Raw genomic sequence first — 8087 nt, forward strand, 5'->3', positions numbered from 1 at the left:
TCACCGTTGAGTGCGAGCATGTTGTCCGGACACAGTTCCATGTAACGCAGGCCATTGCACTTCTGGAGTGCGGCACGGCTGATGAGAGAGCGCGTGCAACCAGTGTCCACCACAGAACTCAGGCGAGTCCACTCGTCGTGTTTTTCTCGGCAGGCATCGGCGTACACTCGGATAAGGGAAGACGATGTAGTCAGGGCCGAACAGCAGTCGGTTTTCCTCCTGGCTGGTTAGAAACACCAGCAGACACAGTGCACCGTGTTCTCCTGGTCGGGCAGTTTCTCCGGATGTGGCCTAGCTCATGACAATGATGGCAACGAACTCAGCTGCTCTTCGAGGAAGATGGGCCTGCTGACGAGCTCTGCGTGGAGGGTTCCCGGTTCCCAGCACGGCAGGTCTTCTTGACATGCCCAGTTTTCCCGCACGTGTAACAATACAAAGACTTCGCTGGCTCGGTGGCAGCAGCGCCAGTGGCATGCGATGATGCAGCACTTTCAACCAGTTGCAAAGCGCGAACCTTCTTTGTCACGTCACTGACGAAGAGGGCCTGTCCAGCACCCTGCAAACGAATGTCTCGCACGAACGTTGGTGGCAAGCCACAAATCACCTGCTCCAGACCTTCTCGTCTGTAATCTTGTGGCCAGCTAAGCTGAAGTGGTGCTTCAGGTCAGCAACGTAGCCGTCCGCAGCCTCATCAGGGCGCAGGCGACAGGACAGAAACTACTGATGAGAATCAGCAGGTGCAGGCGCGAAGGCCTTTTCAAGTAGCGCTTTCACGGTTGCCTCCTTTTTCCTGTCCGTGTCCGCCATGGGCATGAAGACTTTGAACGCCTTGCCATCTAGGACCAAGGGCAGGTGCTGCATCTGTTTTTCCTCTGTGTCCCACTTTTGAATATCCACCAGGACACGGAACTTCGACCAGAACGTCTCCAAGTCATCTCCTTTTCCGCGGAACGTCCGCAGAAATCCATCGAGTTTCAGCGACATTATTTCCAAATCAAGGCCCACCACCAAACGACAACACAGTCGCACCAGGTATCAGCGGGTTTCGGTACCAGATGTTATGGAACTTCAGTCATGCAGGCATGCACGCCAACTCGATCAACAGGCAGTACGAAAGTAATTAGTTGTTATTCAGGGAAGAACATTTCAGAGAGAGCAAAAGTTGAGAGCAAAACGACAACATAAGAACTACTAATGAACTCATGGCAAAGAGTTCCCAAAAGGCAACTGAGTACAGCCAACTCAGCTGCATATGGATTATCGGGCTAGAGCGATACTGAGTGCGGTGGTACGACTTCTACGCACAGCACGCAAGACTCGCAACAAAGCACCATACCGGAACTAACGATAGCATGATAAGACTGAACGTGTGCATACAGCAAGCAATGCAAAACAAAGGAAACACATCCATGCATCGTGTGCAGCAGACCACGATGATTGATGAAAGGGCAAACTGTCATACTGGGTGAAACACTACCCATGTAGGCTTACAGCATGATCAATGAATAGTGAAGCAATAGACAGATAGATAGGTTCAGTTATATATTATACATTACAAGGTCAAGACGAGACAAGTAATGTAGACAATACCGTAATGACGCGCATAAAAAACGCATGTGCCTATATCTGCTTGTATATGCAAGTGAACGCAATCCCGCGACACACTGATGTCACCATAATACCATCAATCAACCTGCAAAAAAACAAAACTTGAAATTTCTGCAAGTTGATTGTTCTTATACGCGAGTTTTTGATAACATTTTTGAATATTAAAAACGTGCGTATAAGCGCATGTGTCGTCACGGGTTTGAGAACCGTGAACGAACTGCCTCTACGCTCCTCGCCACGCCACACAACAGAGAGCCAGTACAAATTGTTAGAGAGCTTTTCTTCTACTTCATTTCAGTAGGCGACTGGGGAACTCATAAAGAAGAACCAACACTGACAACGAACGACTGACAACGAACGTCTGACTCTGACAACGAATGTCTAACGACTGACAACGAATGTCTGACGACTGACGACGACCGTCGGACAACAGACGACTGACATGGCAAAAGGAAAACATGATATCAGAAATAATTGGTGCCCTCGTCAGCACAAAAGGTGGTGTACTCAGCACAAAAAGGTGCACGTGTCAACAACAAAGCAGCGCAGCAGCATGTACGGGTCAGCAACAAAGCAGCGCAGCAGCATGTACGGGTCAGCAGCACAGAGACACAAATTCAGCAGCAGATACGACAAAGAGACAACACGTGCAGCCACATGTACACACAGAGACACAAATACAGCAGCAGCTACGACGAAGAGATAACACGTGCAGGCGGAGGTACAACACATGGGCTTTTGTGTGGGTGACTACAGTAGACGGAAACAGACCGACCATGAGAATATAATTGGGTAAGAAGGTCAAACATCGCTGAGAGTACAAATAAGAACACCACTTGCATGAGAATGACCTCCTGATCGAAATGCAGATATCATTCCCAACACACGCCGTCTCGTCACATATTCAGCACTCGAATTATGGTGCTTTGAGGTCAAACAAAACTGCTTGGTGTTGTGAAAATGTCACTGCACTTAGCTCAGCAAGTGACTGAGCGCCCACCAATGCGACATGAGAAGGCCAGGGGAATAGCTAGTTGTCAAGAGATTTGGCCATGGCCCACAGTTGATACATGTTTCAATATGATAGCTTGATGTGGAATGGATTAGAATGACAATTGGGGAGAATGGCAGAAGTGTGATTTATGCCCCGTGTGCAGAAGACGAGTGAGTACTCGTTCTAGACCAGCATGTCGTCAATCGACAAACATTGTGTACTCATTCTAGACCAGCATGCCTTCAATTGACAAACAATGTAGTGGCAACATGGCATGACTTACATGTTCTCTATAGCCGTTGTGTTACCACCGAAGCAGGTCAGATTCGTTCTACACAGTTGAATGGTGGTGTTGCGAATTATAGCTAGCATTATACTCTGCTGACTTGCGACCTAGAAACACAGACACACACTCAGGCACACGCACACAGACACACACACACACACACACACATGCACGCACGCACACACACACACACAGACGCAGAACGGACACACATCCACACAGAAGAGCAGATGCAAACATAACACACATGAACACATACACAGATAGGCACAACAATCCTCTATGACATTTTAAAATGTCCACCACAGTCACTGCCTGTCCTGCCTGGCCAAGCCTCCCCCCCCCCATGCAAAGGGTGAAACGAATTGTGCATCCAATTCGCTATACCACTTGGAAAGCTCCTCCTGGCAGATGAAAGCAGGTCCATATTCCCTATGCCGAAGGTTGTATCGGTACCACTCCCGTACACGATTGTTACCTTCCCTGAGTATCACTGCTGGCGCATTCTCCCTGTGGAGCCTTCCGTGGTGATACCACCGTAGAATACCGCATATGGCGTCACAATAACTGGCTGCAGGACCATCGGCTCTATGACGGGCGCCGTTGAGGTAGTACTTGATGTTACCCCGTCCTATCCAAGCAGGTTCATTGACGCGATGAAGGCGACCTCCACAGCACCAGGCGGACACTCCTCTACTATCAACAAGAGCTGGCCCGTCCTCCCGATGGAGTCTACAATCGACGTGCCAAATTTCTTGCTGCGTGTTTTCATCTGCCAACTCCACAACAGTTCTTACTGGCGTCCGCCTTTCTACTCGTAAAGGACCCGTGGTGAACGACCACGACCGGTCGTCCAAGTCTACACCAAACGTATCCGCCATATCTATTTACTGAGAATAATGTAACAACTCCTCGACAAACGCTTCGACAACTGACGTCTTCTTCATCCTGGTTTTTCCTCTTGGTGGTTTTGGATAAGAGTTGAAAAGTCCAAAAGGTCAACTGATGACCTTTGCGTTACTTGGTATGATTGGATTTAGCGGTTGATTCCGGTATGCAGCTGGGAAGCGAATTCAACAGAAAGAAGATGAAGGTCTTGCTTTGCGGTTCACGCCTTCACTTCTGTATCATTAGGTGAAAATGACTTTCACATGCCACTGTGGAACTAAGCTGACAGGGGTAATACCCTGATAAGAGTTGAAAAGTCCAAAAGGTCAACTGATGACCTTTGCGTTACTTGGTATGATTGGATTTTAGCGGTTGATGCCGGTATGCAGCTGGGAAGCGAATTCAACAGAAAGAAGATGAAGATCTTGCTTTGCGGTTCACACCTTCACTTCCATATCATTAGGTGAAAATGACTTTCACATGCCACTGTGGAACTAAGCTGACAGGGGTAATACCCCTGATAAGAGTTGAAAAGTCCAAAAGGTCAACTAATGACATTTGCGTTACTTGGTATGATTGGATTTTAGCGGTTGATGCCGGTATGCAGCTGGGAAGCGAATTATTATTATTATTATTATTAGACACAATCTCATAGCATGTGACAAGCATAGCTAATGCAGGGACAGAATCCCCTGAGACAAGGGCGTTGAGCCAGCCACGGCAATAGTAAGCTAGGAAAACAAAGCAAATATGAATTAGAGCAGAACATGAATGGAAAATTACAAAGAAAAACGATTAACGGAAGTGAGCACTATCAAAATTCGTGCATCACCCAGGTATTCGAGAATGTTCTTCGATGATAATTATTGCGTCTAGTTCAGTTGTGATAGTAGATCTTTAAACTGACCAATAGAAGAACAAGTTTTCAGACCGTATGGTAATGATAACCAATGAGAGTAGCCGGAAAACAAAGGGGACTTTAGATACTGGGCTGACTTAACAAGAGGCAGGATGAGCGCGTTACGGGTTGAGCTTGTCGAAAACCAATTGTACTTCATCATGTGTGAAGGGGTTTTATGAAGAAATATTTTATGAACCAGTGTACAGAGATGGTGCTTATGACGAACGGAGAGAGGAGAAGTGTGTGCAAGTCGATAAAGGGCATCCGAAGGAAAACATCGATCCTTGTTGTAAAGAATTTTAAGTATAAATCTATGGTGGACTTCTAATTGGTTCAGAGTTGTGTCAGAAAGGCCACACCAAGCGGTATCGCAATAGTCGAATATAGGGAGAATATAGCACTGATAAAATAATAGTTTACACTGGATGGGCAAATGAGTGCAATGTGGTTGTAGTACCCCTAATGCTGAACTGGTTCGCTTGCATACACAGTTGACATGTGCAGCCCAAGAGAGTTTGCAGTCAAACATCACACCGAGATGTTTGTGCTGAGTAACAACACGGATAGGCATAGTCGAGTCAGGGAAGTATAATGGTTGATCAGGAGGGGATGAAGAAATATACATGGCTTCTGTCTTGTCTAAATTGGGCTGGAGTTTCCACGTTTGCATCCACATGACAGTGCTGTTGATGCGATGCTGCATGGTAAGGAGTAATTGTGCAGGGGAGGAATCAGAACAGATAAGGCCAGTGTCATCCGCATACAAACTAACATCGGGGACAACTGAAGGTAGGTCATTAACGTAAAGCAAGAATAACAAAGGACCCAGAATGGAACCTTGGGGCACTCCAGACGTTACAGGGAGGGGATCAGACAAGAAATAAGACAAGCGAACAGCCTGAGAACGAGCAGACAGATACGAGGATATCCAACGCAAGGCAGCATCCTCCACCCGGAAGGTGACCTCCAACTTGGCAAGTAAGCCACGATGCCAAACGGTGTCGAATGCCTTAGCCAAGTCGAAAAACACCATTCCCACATGCTCCCCACAGTTCCTCTTTGTCGCTATGTCTTGGACAAGTCGAGTCACCTGGTATTGAGTTGAGTCACCACGGCAGAATCCCGACTGAGCTGGTGAGAGAGCCGGAGCGATGTGCAGGTAGAGGGAATCGAATACAATACGCTCACAAAGTTTGGAAACTGTGCGCAGCAGAGAGATGGGGCGGTAGTTTGCCGGGCAAGCACGGGAGCCTTTATTCTTGTAAAGCGGTGTCACGATGGCGGATTTCCAATCCTGTGGGAATGTACCAGTTCGAAATGACATATTAAAAATAATGGCGAGAGGATAGGCTATTGATGGTGCAAGAGACTGCAGCACTTCATTCGGGATCCCATCTGAGCCGGGAGACTTTCCACATTTCAGGCGCTTCAGATATTTCCGATAGTGGTGAAACGAATATTCGAACATTCGAACATTCGTTCGGTTGGTCACATTCGAATATTCTTTAAGTCGCATTCGAGTATTCGTGACGTCACTTCGAATGCAGTGCATGTACATACGTGCACGCCAAACACAGTACAGACAGTGTGTCCAGCCTGCCTGTGACTTTGTACAGCATGTTTTCTCATGCATGTGCATACTGGACTGCCAATGTTGCACGTGACATGTATGAACTTCGAAGTAGCCTTATGTGGCAGTGCATTTTTATGTGGCACTACCGTTTGTCATACCTAATAGTAATGACAATATCCATCAAATGACTGAGAGGAGGGCGTGTGATGTCATCCGTGTTACCAAAAGAATATTCGTACGTTCGTTCGTTAAGCCAAAGAATATTCGGCTAGTAGGTTTTGACATTCGTTTCACCACTAATTTCCGAACTTGAAACGTAGTGACAGTGATTGTACGGAACGGAACAGATATGAAAGGCGACTGGGACAAAGGGGGAATGCGCCACGAAGGATCATCAGGTAGCCCAAATGAGGTGAACTGAGTATTCAGAACATCAGCTATGCTCTTGGGGGACGTGGCAACCGTACCGTCGGATGCTATCATCGTTTGGGGCATGACACGGCCGGAAGTGTGCCGCTGTGCTCGCACAAACTGAATTCAACAGAAAGAAGATGAAGGTCTTGCTTTGCGGTTCACACCTTCACTTCCGTATCATTAGGTGAAAATGACTTTCACATGCCACGGCGGAACTAAGCTGACAGGGGAATACCCCTGTTCCAGCACTTGAACTAAGCTGACAGGGGGAATACCCCTGTTCCAGCACTTGAGGAGATGGCATTCACGTGTCATTGTGGGCTGAGATTGTCAGTGGTGATACCCCTCTTTCAGCACTTGAGGCGGTGCATCAAGCGTCGCCTCTTTGTTTATATATATTGCGATACCTGGTAAGTGTGCAGTGCTCACAGCTCTCTCCCCCAACAACAGAGCCCTATGACACTGTGCTTTCTGCGGTTTCTTTCGTGTTTACAGTGAAGAAAGGCTGGTGGGGATTCGAGCCCTTACCACCCATTTAATGGATGTGGTACATCTGGCCCAATATTGGAAGGGCCGGCAGGTCGGCCTGCTTCTGCGGTCAGACTACCAGGACGCCGTGGAGCAGATAAGTATCCTGTAAGTAAGCACTGCTCTGTTTACATGTATACTTGCCACCCTCGTTATAGCGATACTTATTTGTTTCGTATCCTCTTGTCTTACCCTGCTTTCGTATTCGTGACACTAGCAGTGTTTGTGTGCACTCATGCTTGGTTTTACTGATAATGTGTGAAGATCTTGGTCTGACGTCGGCAGGATGCGTCATTTATTTCAAATTATTTGTAAGTACTTGTAACCTCGTGGACGGCCAAGGTTGACTCTGGCCCAAGTCTGGTCGCTCAGCTGAATAAGCTGGGTGTGCCAATGAAGACCATGGAAGACCTTTCCAGGTGCCGACAACAAGCAGCGGACAAGACAGACTGGAAGAAACTGTGCAGCTCGACACCCTTGGAGAAATCAGTATCAGCAGTTACTACACCTTGCTGATGATGCTCACAAGACAGAAGCGGAAAAAACACTGAATTTCTTTATTTAGTGCTCTACTATGCGAAATGTGCTATTATTATTATTATTATTAGGCCGCACGTTTTTATTTCTATGTTTCTCGTCACCTGAACATCTAAAAACGTATGCGAGAGGTGGAAAAAAATAAAAAATGACCGAAGAATAAAAAAAGTTTATTAGACCTTTGTTCACACTAAAATCCACCAATACACAATGCAAAATAGCATCCATAGTTAGCAACTAGTATGTGATAGGAGCTTCTGTCACAATCTGTACATGTGCAGCTAGATTGCGCACAACAAATGCCGACCTCGCATCATGTGTCACACAGGCCAGGCCACATTATGTACATGCGCATGAG

Source organism: Sycon ciliatum, chromosome 4, assembly GCF_964019385.1.
Source record: "Sycon ciliatum chromosome 4, ocSycCili1.1, whole genome shotgun sequence".
Classification (NCBI taxonomy): Eukaryota; Metazoa; Porifera; class Calcarea; order Leucosolenida; family Sycettidae; genus Sycon; species Sycon ciliatum.